Source organism: Lissotriton vulgaris, unplaced genomic scaffold, assembly GCF_964263255.1.
Source record: "Lissotriton vulgaris unplaced genomic scaffold, aLisVul1.2 SCAFFOLD_1545, whole genome shotgun sequence".
Lineage (NCBI taxonomy): Eukaryota > Metazoa > Chordata > Amphibia > Caudata > Salamandridae > Lissotriton > Lissotriton vulgaris.
Window position 1 is genome coordinate 214,166 of NW_028247213.1, and position 14,744 is coordinate 228,909.

Consider the following 14,744-nt stretch of genomic DNA (forward strand, 5'->3'; position numbering starts at 1 on the left):
TGCAGTCACTTGAAAAGTAGGGATTCTCAAATAAATGGTAAGAGGTTGGAACAAATCTAAAGGAATGCATGGCATATCTATATGTATGTGTACGCAGGTATCCATATATAAAGATAGATAGATAGATAGATAGATAGATAGATAGATAGATAGATAGATAGATAGATAGATAGATAGATAGATAGATAGATAGATAGATAGATAGATAGATAGATAGATAGATAGATAGATAGATAGATAGATAGATAGATAGATAGATAGATAGATAGATAGATAGATAGATAGATAGATAGATAGATAGATATTCGGAGAGAGAGAGCGTTAATATAAACTGAGACTTTATTTTCCATCAAGCTGTCTTTCCTTTCCTTCAGGAGCAGAATGTTCTGATCATCAGCGCTCCAGAATCTAGTGCTTGGTTGGCAAGCATCACACATTGTGATGTGTTAGCTAAGAGTTCCATGTCGTTCAGACTCATATATTCCTCTGTAGTTGTACCTTGGTGATTCAACAAAATGTGGCATCATAAGCAGCATTCTACTGCCATAGACTGGGCAGAAAAAACATTTAGAATTTCACTGAAAAAGAAAAAAAGCATACTTAGGCAGAGCTTTCTGGACAGTAAGGACATTAGAGTAAGTGATGAATAAGCACTGCTTTTGTTAATTTACATAGGCAGAACAGAGACTGCTGGGAAAAGCCTGAAATTAAAGGCACAGAAAATGCCTGCTTCTGGATAGAACACTGAGAAGGGTTGAAAGTTTTTTCTCTGACCCTGGCCACTTATACAAGCAATCCTATGATAGTCAGAAGGACCCACCCTAAAAAGGAAGGGACAGCCATTTGGACCCTTTCCACCTTTTCTATATCTCGCCTGATCGAGCCTGATCGAGCGCTGATTGAGCGGATTAGCACATGTACTTCTCATTTTGGGAAGGTATTGCTTAGCTTGCTACCAGCAGCTCAGTTATGTTATGATGTTAGAGGCTTGCAAGGAATGCTTTAGTCCTGCATTAGGCAGTTTTTATTGCTACTTGCATTCAAGGGAAAGATAATTAGCCAGAATCTGTGACCCAGTTATTCAGCTTGGCATTCCGATTTGCACAAAGGGAATAAGCATTTGAGAAAAAATGCAACATGTGTTTCTTATGTTGTTATGAACAGCTTTTTATTCTTTCTCTTTAGGGTCTAGCCACTGCAGAAATAGATAAATAAGTGCTGACTTCCTGTAAGACGTGTCCAATGCTGGGACAAAATAAAAGGGGACACTTATAAATGATAGTGATATCATTTGAGAAAGGGTAAGTTGACACTGAATTTCATGTGTATTCACAGACCAAGCATGAAAAAGTCCCCAGCATGATCTTCATTGCGTGCTTAGAGCTGGTATTAGCTTTTCAGAGGTGCAGGCCTTTCGAAGGCTCGTTGGTCTAGGGGTATGATTCTCGCTTTGGGTGCGAGAGGTCCCGGGTTCAAATCCCGGACGAGCCCTTTCATTGGTGCTTTTTTAAAGTAGTATTGAAGTATGCATTTCAAAGCCAATATCAATTTTCTCTTTGCAGTAGTGGGTGAATATTTGCTAGAGTCTCATGCTTTTAACCTTGCCCTGCCTGAGCAATTAGGAAACATTTCTCTTTAAGCATTTTGCAAAAATGCTGAACTTGCATGGCATATACAAGCGTTCAGCTAGGGCTGTCTGGGAAGGTTGCATGAAAGAAATCTAAAACCAGAGGCCCTTGGAATAGCCTGTTTTGAGAAGTTTCATCACAGAAGAATCAACTGTAGACATCTGTTTCTGTAGTGTAGTGGTTATCACGTTCGCCTCACACGCGAAAGGTCCCCGGTTCGAAACCGGGCAGAAACAGTTGTTATATTGTCTTGGCTGCAATGTTGAGAGGTGCCATTTTGCCATGAAATTGTCCAGGCCCTGAAGATGGTTTCATGCAGACTCATTCCAAGAAAGTGAATTCTCTTAAAAACACTAAAGTAATTGGCATGTGGATGTATCTGTTGATTCACAGACCTCGCTTTCATAAGAGCCCTGCATTCTGTTCATTGCTCACCTAGAACATGCATTAACTTTGGGAATTGTTGGCACCAACAGGCATCTTAGTTTAGTGGAGTGTTTCTGGTGTTTAAGTGCAGAAGCCCTGGGCTCAATTCCTCGGTGACCCTTCTCAAGGTGATGATACAAATGCATCGTCACCTTTACGTTTAATGTCAGAATTGTTTATTTCTATTTGGTGGTGTATGAATGCTTGCAATAGTATGTTGATTTTTTCTAGCCTTGAATGAATAAAAGCAAATCACTCCTCTTTATGTATTTTTCTAATACATTGATATTTGCATCTCCTTTCCTAGCCTGCATTTTTCACTATCTTACAGGCTGTATATAATAAGTATCAATTCAGGGGCCCTTCTATTACTCAATTCACAACTATTCTATCCTGGCATTGATAAGCAATCTACATCTGCTTCTGTTGTGTATTGGTTATCATGTTTACCTGACGTGTGAAAGCCCCATGTTTGACAGTGCGCGTTAATAAAGAGACCAATGATTTGTATTAAAAGTTGGCATGTGTTTTTGTTACCTTGCACCGGCCAAAAAGTGCCGGAAATGACTTCATTTGCAGTCACTTGAAAAGTAGGGATTCTCAAATAAATGGTAAGAGGTTGGAACAAATCTAAAGGAATGCATGGCATATCTATATGTATGTGTACGCAGGTATCCATATATAAAGATAGATAGATAGATAGATAGATAGATAGATAGATAGATAGATAGATAGATAGATAGATAGATAGATAGATAGATAGATAGATAGATAGATAGATAGATAGATAGATAGATAGATAGATAGATAGATAGATAGATAGATAGATAGATAGATAGATAGATATTCGGAGAGAGAGAGCGTTAATATAAACTGAGACTTTATTTTCCATCAAGCTGTCTTTCCTTTCCTTCAGGAGCAGAATGTTCTGATCATCAGCGCTCCAGAATCTAGTGCTTGGTTGGCAAGCATCACACATTGTGATGTGTTAGCTAAGAGTTCCATGTCGTTCAGACTCATATATTCCTCTGTAGTTGTACCTTGGTGATTCAACAAAATGTGGCATCATAAGCAGCATTCTACTGCCATAGACTGGGCAGAAAAAACATTTAGAATTTCACTGAAAAAGAAAAAAAGCATACTTAGGCAGAGCTTTCTGGACAGTAAGGACATTAGAGTAAGTGATGAATAAGCACTGCTTTTGTTAATTTACATAGGCAGAACAGAGACTGCTGGGAAAAGCCTGAAATTAAAGGCACAGAAAATGCCTGCTTCTGGATAGAACACTGAGAAGGGTTGAAAGTTTTTTCTCTGACCCTGGCCACTCGTACAAGCAATCCTATGATAGTCAGAAGGACCCACCCTAAAAAGGAAGGGACAGCCATTTGGACCCTTTCCACCTTTTCTATATCTCGCCTGATCGAGCCTGATCGAGCGCTGATTGAGCGGATTAGCACATGTACTTCTCATTTTGGGAAGGTATTGCTTAGCTTGCTACCAGCAGCTCAGTTATGTTATGATGTTAGAGGCTTGCAAGGAATGCTTTAGTCCTGCATTAGGCAGTTTTTATTGCTACTTGCATTCAAGGGAAAGATAATTAGCCAGAATCTGTGGCCCAGTTATTCAGCTTGGCATTCCGATTTGCACAAAGGGAATAAGCATTTGAGAAAAAATGCAACATGTGTTTCTTATGTTGTTATGAACAGCTTTTTATTCTTTCTCTTTAGGGTCTAGCCACTGCAGAAATAGATAAATAAGTGCTGACTTCCTGTAAGACGTGTCCAATGCTGGGACAAAATAAAAGGGGACACTTATAAATGATAGTGATATCATTTGAGAAAGGGTAAGTTGACACTGAATTTCATGTGTATTCACAGACCAAGCATGAAAAAGTCCCCAGCATGATCTTCATTGCGTGCTTAGAGCTGGTATTAGCTTTTCAGAGGTGCGGGTCTTTCGAAGGCTCGTTGGTCTAGGGGTATGATTCTCGCTTTGGGTGCGAGAGGTCCCGGGTTCAAATCCCGGACGAGCCCTTTCATTGGTGCTTTTTTAAAGTAGTATTGAAGTATGCATTTCAAAGCCAATATCAATTTTCTCTTTGCAGTAGTGGATGAATATTTGCTAGAGTCTCATGCTTTTAACCTTGCCCTGCCTGAGCAAATAGGAAACATTTCTCTTTAAGCATTTTGCAAAAATGCTGAACTTGCATGGCATATACAAGCGTTCAGCTAGGGCTGTCTGGGAAGGTTGCATGAAAGAAATCTAAAACCAGAGGCCCTTGGAATAGCCTGTTTTGAGAAGTTTCATCACAGAAGAATCAACTGTAGACATCTGTTTCTGTAGTGTAGTGGTTATCACGGTTGCCTCACACGCGAAAGGTCCCCGGTTCGAAACCGGGCAGAAACAGTTGTTATATTGTCTTGGCTATTGTCTTGGCTGCAATGTTGAGAGGTGCCGTTTTGCCATGAAATTGTCCAGGCCCTGAAGATGGTTTCATGCAGACTCGTTCCAAGAAAGTGAATTCTCTTAAAAACACTAAAGTAATTGGCATGTGGATGTATCTGTTGATTCACTGACCTCGCTTTCATAAGAGCCCTGCATTCTGTTCATTGCTCACCTAGAACATGCATTAACTTTGGGAATTGTTGGCACCAACAGGCATCTTAGTTTAGTGGAGTGTTTCTGGTGTTTAAGTGCAGAAGCCCTGGGCTCAATTCCTCGGTGACCCTTCTCAAGGTGATGATACAAATGCATCATCACCTTTACGTTTAATGTCAGAATTGTTTATTTCTATTTGGTGGTGTATGAATGCTTGCAATAGTATGTTGATTTTTTCTAGCCTTGAATGAATAAAAGCAAATCACTCCTCTTTATGTATTTTTCTAATACATTGATATTTGCATCTCCTTTCCTAGCCTGCATTTTTCACTATCTTACAGGCTGTATATAATAAGTATCAATTCAGGGGCCCTTCTTCTACTCAATTCACAACTGTTCTATCCCGGCATTGATAAGCAATCTACATCTGCTTCTGTTGTATATTGGTTATCATGTTTACCTGACGTGTGAAAGCCCCATGTTTGACAGTGCGCATTAATAAAGAGACCAATGATTTTTATTAAAAGTTGTCATGTGTTTTTGTTACCTTGCACCGGCCAAAAAGTGCCGGAAATGACTTCATTTGCAGTCACTTGAAAAGTAGGGATTCTCAAATAAATGGTAAGAGGTTGGAACAAATCTAAAGGAATGCATGGCATATCTATATGTATGTGTACGCAGGTATCCATATATAAAGATAGATAGATAGATAGATAGATAGATAGATAGATAGATAGATAGATAGATAGATAGATAGATAGATAGATAGATAGATAGATAGATAGATAGATAGATAGATAGATAGATAGATAGATAGATAGATAGATAGATAGATAGATAGATAGATAGATAGATAGATAGATAGATAGATAGATAGATAGATAGATAGATAGATAGATAGATAGATATTCGGAGAGAGAGAGCGTTAATATAAACTGAGACTTTATTTTCCATCAAGCTGTCTTTCCTTTCCTTCAGGAGCAGAATGTTCTGATCATCAGCGCTCCAGAATCTAGTGCTTGGTTGGCAAGCATCACACATTGTGATGTGTTAGCTAAGAGTTCCATGTCGTTCAGACTCATATATTCCTCTGTAGTTGTACCTTGGTGATTCAACAAAATGTGGCATCATAAGCAGCATTCTACTGCCATAGACTGGGCAGAAAAAACATTTAGAATTTCACTGAAAAAGAAAAAAAGCATACTTAGGCAGAGCTTTCTGGACAGTAAGGACATTAGAGTAAGTGATGAATAAGCACTACTTTTGTTAATTTACATAGGCAGAACAGAGACTGCTGGGAAAAGCCTGAAATTAAAGGCACAGAAAATGCCTGCTTCTGGATAGAACACTGAGAAGGGTTGAAAGTTTTTTCTCTGACCCTGGCCACTCGTACAAGCAATCCTATGATAGTCAGAAGGACCCACCCTAAAAAGGAAGGGACAGCCATTTGGACCCTTTCCACCTTTTCTATATCTCGCCTGATCGAGCCTGATCGAGCGCTGATTGAGCGGATTAGCACATGTACTTCTCATTTTGGGAAGGTATTGCTTAGCTTGCTACCAGCAGCTCAGTTATGTTATGATGTTAGAGGCTTGCAAGGAATGCTTTAGTCCTGCATTAGGCAGTTTTTATTGCTACTTGCATTCAAGGGAAAGATAATTAGCCAGAATCTGTGGCCCAGTTATTCAGCTTGGCATTCCGATTTGCACAAAGGGAATAAGCATTTGAGAAAAAATGCAACATGTGTTTCTTATGTTGTTATGAACAGCTTTTTATTCTTTCTCTTTAGGGTCTAGCCACTGCAGAAATAGATAAATAAGTGCTGACTTCCTGTAAGACGTGTCCAATGCTGGGACAAAATAAAAGGGGACACTTATAAATGATAGTGATATCATTTGAGAAAGGGTAAGTTGACACTGAATTTCATGTGTATTCACAGACCAAGCATGAAAAAGTCCCCAGCATGATCTTCATTGCGTGCTTAGAGCTGGTATTAGCTTTTCAGAGGTGCGGGTCTTTCGAAGGCTCGTTGGTCTAGGGGTATGATTCTCGCTTTGGGTGCGAGAGGTCCCGGGTTCAAATCCCGGACGAGCCCTTTCATTGGTGCTTTTTTAAAGTAGTATTGAAGTATGCATTTCAAAGCCAATATCAATTTTCTCTTTGCAGTAGTGGATGAATATTTGCTAGAGTCTCATGCTTTTAACCTTGCCCTGCCTGAGCAAATAGGAAACATTTCTCTTTAAGCATTTTGCAAAAATGCTGAACTTGCATGGCATATACAAGCGTTCAGCTAGGGCTGTCTGGGAAGGTTGCATGAAAGAAATCTAAAACCAGAGGCCCTTGGAATAGCCTGTTTTGAGAAGTTTCATCACAGAAGAATCAACTGTAGACATCTGTTTCTGTAGTGTAGTGGTTATCACGTTTGCCTCACACGCGAAAGGTCCCCGGTTCGAAACCGGGCAGAAACAGTTGTTATATTGTCTTGGCTGCAATGTTGAGAGGTGCCGTTTTGCCATGAAATTGTCCAGGCCCTGAAGATGGTTTCATGCAGACTCGTTCCAAGAAAGTGAATTCTCTTAAAAACACTAAAGTAATTGGCATGTGGATGTATCTGTTGATTCACTGACCTCGCTTTCATAAGAGCCTTGCATTCTGTTCATTGCTCACCTAGAACATGCATTAACTTTGGGAATTGTTGGCACCAACAGGCATCTTAGTTTAGTGGAGTGTTTCTGGTGTTTAAGTGCAGAAGCCCTGGGCTCAATTCCTCGGTGACCCTTCTCAAGGTGATGATACAAATGCATCATCACCTTTACGTTTAATGTCAGAATTGTTTATTTCTATTTGGTGGTGTATGAATGCTTGCAATAGTATGTTGATTTTTTCTAGCCTTGAATGAATAAAAGCAAATCACTCCTCTTTATGTATTTTTCTAATACATTGATATTTGCATCTCCTTTCCTAGCCTGCATTTTTCACTATCTTACAGGCTGTATATAATAAGTATCAATTCAGGGGCCCTTCTTCTACTCAATTCACAACTGTTCTATCCCGGCATTGATAAGCAATCTACATCTGCTTCTGTTGTATATTGGTTATCATGTTTACCTGACGTGTGAAAGCCCCATGTTTGACAGTGCGCATTAATAAAGAGACCAATGATTTTTATTAAAAGTTGTCATGTGTTTTTGTTACCTTGCACCGGCCAAAAAGTGCCGGAAATGACTTCATTTGCAGTCACTTGAAAAGTAGGGATTCTCAAATAAATGGTAAGAGGTTGGAACAAATCTAAAGGAATGCATGGCATATCTATATGTATGTGTACGCAGGTATCCATATATAATAGATAGATAGATAGATAGATAGATAGATAGATAGATAGATAGATAGATAGATAGATAGATAGATAGATAGATAGATAGATAGATAGATAGATAGATAGATAGATAGATAGATAGATAGATATTGGGAGAGAGAGAGCGTTAATATAAACTGAGACTTTATTTTCCATCAAGCTGTCTTTCCTTTCCTTCAGGAGCAGAATGTTCTGATCATCAGCGCTCCAGAATCTAGTGCTTGGTTGGCAAGCATCACACATTGTGATGTGTTAGCTAAGAGTTCCATGTCGTTCAGACTCATATATTCCTCTGTAGTTGTACCTTGGTGATTCAACAAAATGTGGCATCATAAGCAGCATTCTACTGCCATAGACTGGGCAGAAAAAACATTTAGAATTTCACTGAAAAAGAAAAAAAGCATACTTAGGCAGAGCTTTCTGGACAGTAAGGACATTAGAGTAAGTGATGAATAAGCACTGCTTTTGTTAATTTACATAGGCAGAACAGAGACTGCTGGGAAAAGCCTGAAATTAAAGGCACAGAAAATGCCTGCTTCTGGATAGAACACTGAGAAGGGTTGAAAGTTTTTTCTCTGACCCTGGCCACTCGTACAAGCAATCCTATGATAGTCAGAAGGACCCACCCTAAAAAGGAAGGGACAGCCATTTGGACCCTTTCCACCTTTTCTATATCTCGCCTGATCGAGCCTGATCGAGCGCTGATTGAGCGGATTAGCACATGTACTTCTCATTTTGGGAAGGTATTGCTTAGCTTGCTACCAGCAGCTCAGTTATGTTATGATGTTAGAGGCTTGCAAGGAATGCTTTAGTCCTGCATTAGGCAGTTTTTATTGCTACTTGCATTCAAGGGAAAGATAATTAGCCAGAATCTGTGGCCCAGTTATTCAGCTTGGCATTCCGATTTGCACAAAGGGAATAAGCATTTGAGAAAAAATGCAACATGTGTTTCTTATGTTGTTATGAACAGCTTTTTATTCTTTCTCTTTAGGGTCTAGCCACTGCAGAAATAGATAAATAAGTGCTGACTTCCTGTAAGACGTGTCCAATGCTGGGACAAAATAAAAGGGGACACTTATAAATGATAGTGATATCATTTGAGAAAGGGTAAGTTGACACTGAATTTCATGTGTATTCACAGACCAAGCATGAAAAAGTCCCCAGCATGATCTTCATTGCGTGCTTAGAGCTGGTATTAGCTTTTCAGAGGTGCGGGTCTTTCGAAGGCTCGTTGGTCTAGGGGTATGATTCTCGCTTTGGGTGCGAGAGGTCCCGGGTTCAAATCCCGGACGAGCCCTTTCATTGGTGCTTTTTTAAAGTAGTATTGAAGTATGCATTTCAAAGCCAATATCAATTTTCTCTTTGCAGTAGTGGATGAATATTTGCTAGAGTCTCATGCTTTTAACCTTGCCCTGCCTGAGCAAATAGGAAACATTTCTCTTTAAGCATTTTGCAAAAATGCTGAACTTGCATGGCATATACAAGCGTTCAGCTAGGGCTGTCTGGGAAGGTTGCATGAAAGAAATCTAAAACCAGAGGCCCTTGGAATAGCCTGTTTTGAGAAGTTTCATCACAGAAGAATCAACTGTAGACATCTGTTTCTGTAGTGTAGTGGTTATCACGTTTGCCTCACACGCGAAAGGTCCCCGGTTCGAAACCGGGCAGAAACAGTTGTTATATTGTCTTGGCTGCAATGTTGAGAGGTGCCGTTTTGCCATGAAATTGTCCAGGCCCTGAAGATGGTTTCATGCAGACTCGTTCCAAGAAAGTGAATTCTCTTAAAAACACTAAAGTAATTGGCATGTGGATGTATCTGTTGATTCACTGACCTCGCTTTCATAAGAGCCCTGCATTCTGTTCATTGCTCACCTAGAACATGCATTAACTTTGGGAATTGTTGGCACCAACAGGCATCTTAGTTTAGTGGAGTGTTTCTGGTGTTTAAGTGCAGAAGCCCTGGGCTCAATTCCTCGGTGACCCTTCTCAAGGTGATGATACAAATGCATCATCACCTTTACGTTTAATGTCAGAATTGTTTATTTCTATTTGGTGGTGTATGAATGCTTGCAATAGTATGTTGATTTTTTCTAGCCTTGAATGAATAAAAGCAAATCACTCCTCTTTATGTATTTTTCTAATACATTGATATTTGCATCTCCTTTCCTAGCCTGCATTTTTCACTATCTTACAGGCTGTATATAATAAGTATCAATTCAGGGGCCCTTCTTCTACTCAATTCACAACTGTTCTATCCCGGCATTGATAAGCAATCTACATCTGCTTCTGTTGTATATTGGTTATCATGTTTACCTGACGTGTGAAAGCCCCATGTTTGACAGTGCGCATTAATAAAGAGACCAATGATTTTTATTAAAAGTTGTCATGTGTTTTTGTTACCTTGCACCGGCCAAAAAGTGCCGGAAATGACTTAATTTGCAGTCACTTGAAAAGTAGGGATTCTCAAATAAATGGTAAGAGGTTGGAACAAATCTAAAGGAATGCATGGCATATCTATATGTATGTGTACGCAGGTATCCATATATAAAGATAGATAGATAGATAGATAGATAGATAGATAGATAGATAGATAGATAGATAGATAGATAGATAGATAGATAGATAGATAGATAGATAGATAGATAGATAGATAGATAGATAGATAGATAGATAGATAGATAGATAGATAGATAGATAGATAGATAGATAGATAGATAGATATTCGGAGAGAGAGAGCGTTAATATAAACTGAGACTTTATTTTCCATCAAGCTGTCTTTCCTTTCCTTCAGGAGCAGAATGTTCTGATCATCAGCGCTCCAGAATCTAGTGCTTGGTTGGCAAGCATCACACATTGTGATGTGTTAGCTAAGAGTTCCATGTCGTTCAGACTCATATATTCCTCTGTAGTTGTACCTTGGTGATTCAACAAAATGTGGCATCATAAGCAGCATTCTACTGCCATAGACTGGGCAGAAAAAACATTTAGAATTTCACTGAAAAAGAAAAAAAGCATACTTAGGCAGAGCTTTCTGGACAGTAAGGACATTAGAGTAAGTGATGAATAAGCACTACTTTTGTTAATTTACATAGGCAGAACAGAGACTGCTGGGAAAAGCCTGAAATTAAAGGCACAGAAAATGCCTGCTTCTGGATAGAACACTGAGAAGGGTTGAAAGTTTTTTCTCTGACCCTGGCCACTCGTACAAGCAATCCTATGATAGTCAGAAGGACCCACCCTAAAAAGGAAGGGACAGCCATTTGGACCCTTTCCACCTTTTCTATATCTCGCCTGATCGAGCCTGATCGAGCGCTGATTGAGCGGATTAGCACATGTACTTCTCATTTTGGGAAGGTATTGCTTAGCTTGCTACCAGCAGCTCAGTTATGTTATGATGTTAGAGGCTTGCAAGGAATGCTTTAGTCCTGCATTAGGCAGTTTTTATTGCTACTTGCATTCAAGGGAAAGATAATTAGCCAGAATCTGTGGCCCAGTTATTCAGCTTGGCATTCCGATTTGCACAAAGGGAATAAGCATTTGAGAAAAAATGCAACATGTGTTTCTTATGTTGTTATGAACAGCTTTTTATTCTTTCTCTTTAGGGTCTAGCCACTGCAGAAATAGATAAATAAGTGCTGACTTCCTGTAAGACGTGTCCAATGCTGGGACAAAATAAAAGGGGACACTTATAAATGATAGTGATATCATTTGAGAAAGGGTAAGTTGACACTGAATTTCATGTGTATTCACAGACCAAGCATGAAAAAGTCCCCAGCATGATCTTCATTGCGTGCTTAGAGCTGGTATTAGCTTTTCAGAGGTGCGGGTCTTTCGAAGGCTCGTTGGTCTAGGGGTATGATTCTCGCTTTGGGTGCGAGAGGTCCCGGGTTCAAATCCCGGACGAGCCCTTTCATTGGTGCTTTTTTAAAGTAGTATTGAAGTATGCATTTCAAAGCCAATATCAATTTTCTCTTTGCAGTAGTGGATGAATATTTGCTAGAGTCTCATGCTTTTAACCTTGCCCTGCCTGAGCAAATAGGAAACATTTCTCTTTAAGCATTTTGCAAAAATGCTGAACTTGCATGGCATATACAAGCGTTCAGCTAGGGCTGTCTGGGAAGGTTGCATGAAAGAAATCTAAAACCAGAGGCCCTTGGAATAGCCTGTTTTGAGAAGTTTCATCACAGAAGAATCAACTGTAGACATCTGTTTCTGTAGTGTAGTGGTTATCACGTTTGCCTCACACGCGAAAGGTCCCCGGTTCGAAACCGGGCAGAAACAGTTGTTATATTGTCTTGGCTGCAATGTTGAGAGGTGCCGTTTTGCCATGAAATTGTCCAGGCCCTGAAGATGGTTTCATGCAGACTCGTTCCAAGAAAGTGAATTCTCTTAAAAACACTAAAGTAATTGGCATGTGGATGTATCTGTTGATTCACTGACCTCGCTTTCATAAGAGCCTTGCATTCTGTTCATTGCTCACCTAGAACATGCATTAACTTTGGGAATTGTTGGCACCAACAGGCATCTTAGTTTAGTGGAGTGTTTCTGGTGTTTAAGTGCAGAAGCCCTGGGCTCAATTCCTCGGTGACCCTTCTCAAGGTGATGATACAAATGCATCATCACCTTTACGTTTAATGTCAGAATTGTTTATTTCTATTTGGTGGTGTATGAATGCTTGCAATAGTATGTTGATTTTTTCTAGCCTTGAATGAATAAAAGCAAATCACTCCTCTTTATGTATTTTTCTAATACATTGATATTTGCATCTCCTTTCCTAGCCTGCATTTTTCACTATCTTACAGGCTGTATATAATAAGTATCAATTCAGGGGCCCTTCTTCTACTCAATTCACAACTGTTCTATCCCGGCATTGATAAGCAATCTACATCTGCTTCTGTTGTATATTGGTTATCATGTTTACCTGACGTGTGAAAGCCCCATGTTTGACAGTGCGCATTAATAAAGAGACCAATGATTTTTATTAAAAGTTGTCATGTGTTTTTGTTACCTTGCACCGGCCAAAAAGTGCCGGAAATGACTTCATTTGCAGTCACTTGAAAAGTAGGGATTCTCAAATAAATGGTAAGAGGTTGGAACAAATCTAAAGGAATGCATGGCATATCTATATGTATGTGTACGCAGGTATCCATATATAAAGATAGATAGATAGATAGATAGATAGATAGATAGATAGATAGATAGATAGATAGATAGATAGATAGATAGATAGATAGATAGATAGATAGATAGATAGATAGATAGATAGATAGATAGATAGATAGATAGATAGATAGATATTGGGAGAGAGAGAGCGTTAATATAAACTGAGACTTTATTTTCCATCAAGCTGTCTTTCCTTTCCTTCAGGAGCAGAATGTTCTGATCATCAGCGCTCCAGAATCTAGTGCTTGGTTGGCAAGCATCACACATTGTGATGTGTTAGCTAAGAGTTCCATGTCGTTCAGACTCATATATTCCTCTGTAGTTGTACCTTGGTGATTCAACAAAATGTGGCATCATAAGCAGCATTCTACTGCCATAGACTGGGCAGAAAAAACATTTAGAATTTCACTGAAAAAGAAAAAAAGCATACTTAGGCAGAGCTTTCTGGACAGTAAGGACATTAGAGTAAGTGATGAATAAGCACTGCTTTTGTTAATTTACATAGGCAGAACAGAGACTGCTGGGAAAAGCCTGAAATTAAAGGCACAGAAAATGCCTGCTTCTGGATAGAACACTGAGAAGGGTTGAAAGTTTTTTCTCTGACCCTGGCCACTCGTACAAGCAATCCTATGATAGTCAGAAGGACCCACCCTAAAAAGGAAGGGACAGCCATTTGGACCCTTTCCACCTTTTCTATATCTCGCCTGATCGAGCCTGATCGAGCGCTGATTGAGCGGATTAGCACATGTACTTCTCATTTTGGGAAGGTATTGCTTAGCTTGCTACCAGCAGCTCAGTTATGTTATGATGTTAGAGGCTTGCAAGGAATGCTTTAGTCCTGCATTAGGCAGTTTTTATTGCTACTTGCATTCAAGGGAAAGATAATTAGCCAGAATCTGTGGCCCAGTTATTCAGCTTGGCATTCCGATTTGCACAAAGGGAATAAGCATTTGAGAAAAAATGCAACATGTGTTTCTTATGTTGTTATGAACAGCTTTTTATTCTTTCTCTTTAGGGTCTAGCCACTGCAGAAATAGATAAATAAGTGCTGACTTCCTGTAAGACGTGTCCAATGCTGGGACAAAATAAAAGGGGACACTTATAAATGATAGTGATATCATTTGAGAAAGGGTAAGTTGACACTGAATTTCATGTGTATTCACAGACCAAGCATGAAAAAGTCCCCAGCATGATCTTCATTGCGTGCTTAGAGCTGGTATTAGCTTTTCAGAGGTGCGGGTCTTTCGAAGGCTCGTTGGTCTAGGGGTATGATTCTCGCTTTGGGTGCGAGAGGTCCCGGGTTCAAATCCCGGACGAGCCCTTTCATTGGTGCTTTTTTAAAGTAGTATTGAAGTATGCATTTCAAAGCCAATATCAATTTTCTCTTTGCAGTAGTGGATGAATATTTGCTAGAGTCTCATGCTTTTAACCTTGCCCTGCCTGAGCAAATAGGAAACATTTCTCTTTAAGCATTTTGCAAAAATGCTGAACTTGCATGGCATATACAAGCGTTCAGCTAGGGCTGTCTGGGAAGGTTGCATGAAAGAAATCTAAAACCAGAGGCCCTTGGAATAGCC

At 39.5% G+C, this 14,744-nt stretch overlaps 10 non-coding genes across 10 annotated transcripts; all 10 read left to right on the forward strand.

Annotated features, from left to right (window-relative positions):
* The first annotated feature begins 1,419 nt into the window (after positions 1 to 1,419).
* Positions 1,420 to 1,491, forward strand: TRNAP-UGG (transfer RNA proline (anticodon UGG)). The gene has a single exon. It is a non-coding gene; the product is annotated as a tRNA-Pro (tRNA).
* A 300-nt stretch (positions 1,492 to 1,791) lies between these two features.
* On the forward strand, positions 1,792 to 1,864 carry TRNAV-CAC (transfer RNA valine (anticodon CAC)). Its single transcript has one exon. It is a non-coding gene; the product is annotated as a tRNA-Val (tRNA).
* A 2,151-nt stretch (positions 1,865 to 4,015) lies between these two features.
* TRNAP-UGG (transfer RNA proline (anticodon UGG)) lies at positions 4,016 to 4,087 on the forward strand. Its single transcript has one exon. It is a non-coding gene; the product is annotated as a tRNA-Pro (tRNA).
* A 2,588-nt stretch (positions 4,088 to 6,675) lies between these two features.
* TRNAP-UGG (transfer RNA proline (anticodon UGG)) lies at positions 6,676 to 6,747 on the forward strand. The gene has a single exon. It is a non-coding gene; the product is annotated as a tRNA-Pro (tRNA).
* A 300-nt stretch (positions 6,748 to 7,047) lies between these two features.
* On the forward strand, positions 7,048 to 7,120 carry TRNAV-CAC (transfer RNA valine (anticodon CAC)). Its single transcript has one exon. It is a non-coding gene; the product is annotated as a tRNA-Val (tRNA).
* Positions 7,121 to 9,232: 2,112 nt separating this feature from the next.
* TRNAP-UGG (transfer RNA proline (anticodon UGG)) lies at positions 9,233 to 9,304 on the forward strand. Its single transcript has one exon. It is a non-coding gene; the product is annotated as a tRNA-Pro (tRNA).
* Positions 9,305 to 9,604: 300 nt separating this feature from the next.
* TRNAV-CAC (transfer RNA valine (anticodon CAC)) lies at positions 9,605 to 9,677 on the forward strand. Its single transcript has one exon. It is a non-coding gene; the product is annotated as a tRNA-Val (tRNA).
* Positions 9,678 to 11,840: 2,163 nt separating this feature from the next.
* Positions 11,841 to 11,912, forward strand: TRNAP-UGG (transfer RNA proline (anticodon UGG)). The gene has a single exon. It is a non-coding gene; the product is annotated as a tRNA-Pro (tRNA).
* A 300-nt stretch (positions 11,913 to 12,212) lies between these two features.
* Positions 12,213 to 12,285, forward strand: TRNAV-CAC (transfer RNA valine (anticodon CAC)). The gene has a single exon. It is a non-coding gene; the product is annotated as a tRNA-Val (tRNA).
* A 2,131-nt stretch (positions 12,286 to 14,416) lies between these two features.
* TRNAP-UGG (transfer RNA proline (anticodon UGG)) lies at positions 14,417 to 14,488 on the forward strand. The gene has a single exon. It is a non-coding gene; the product is annotated as a tRNA-Pro (tRNA).
* The last annotated feature ends 256 nt before the right edge of the window (positions 14,489 to 14,744 follow it).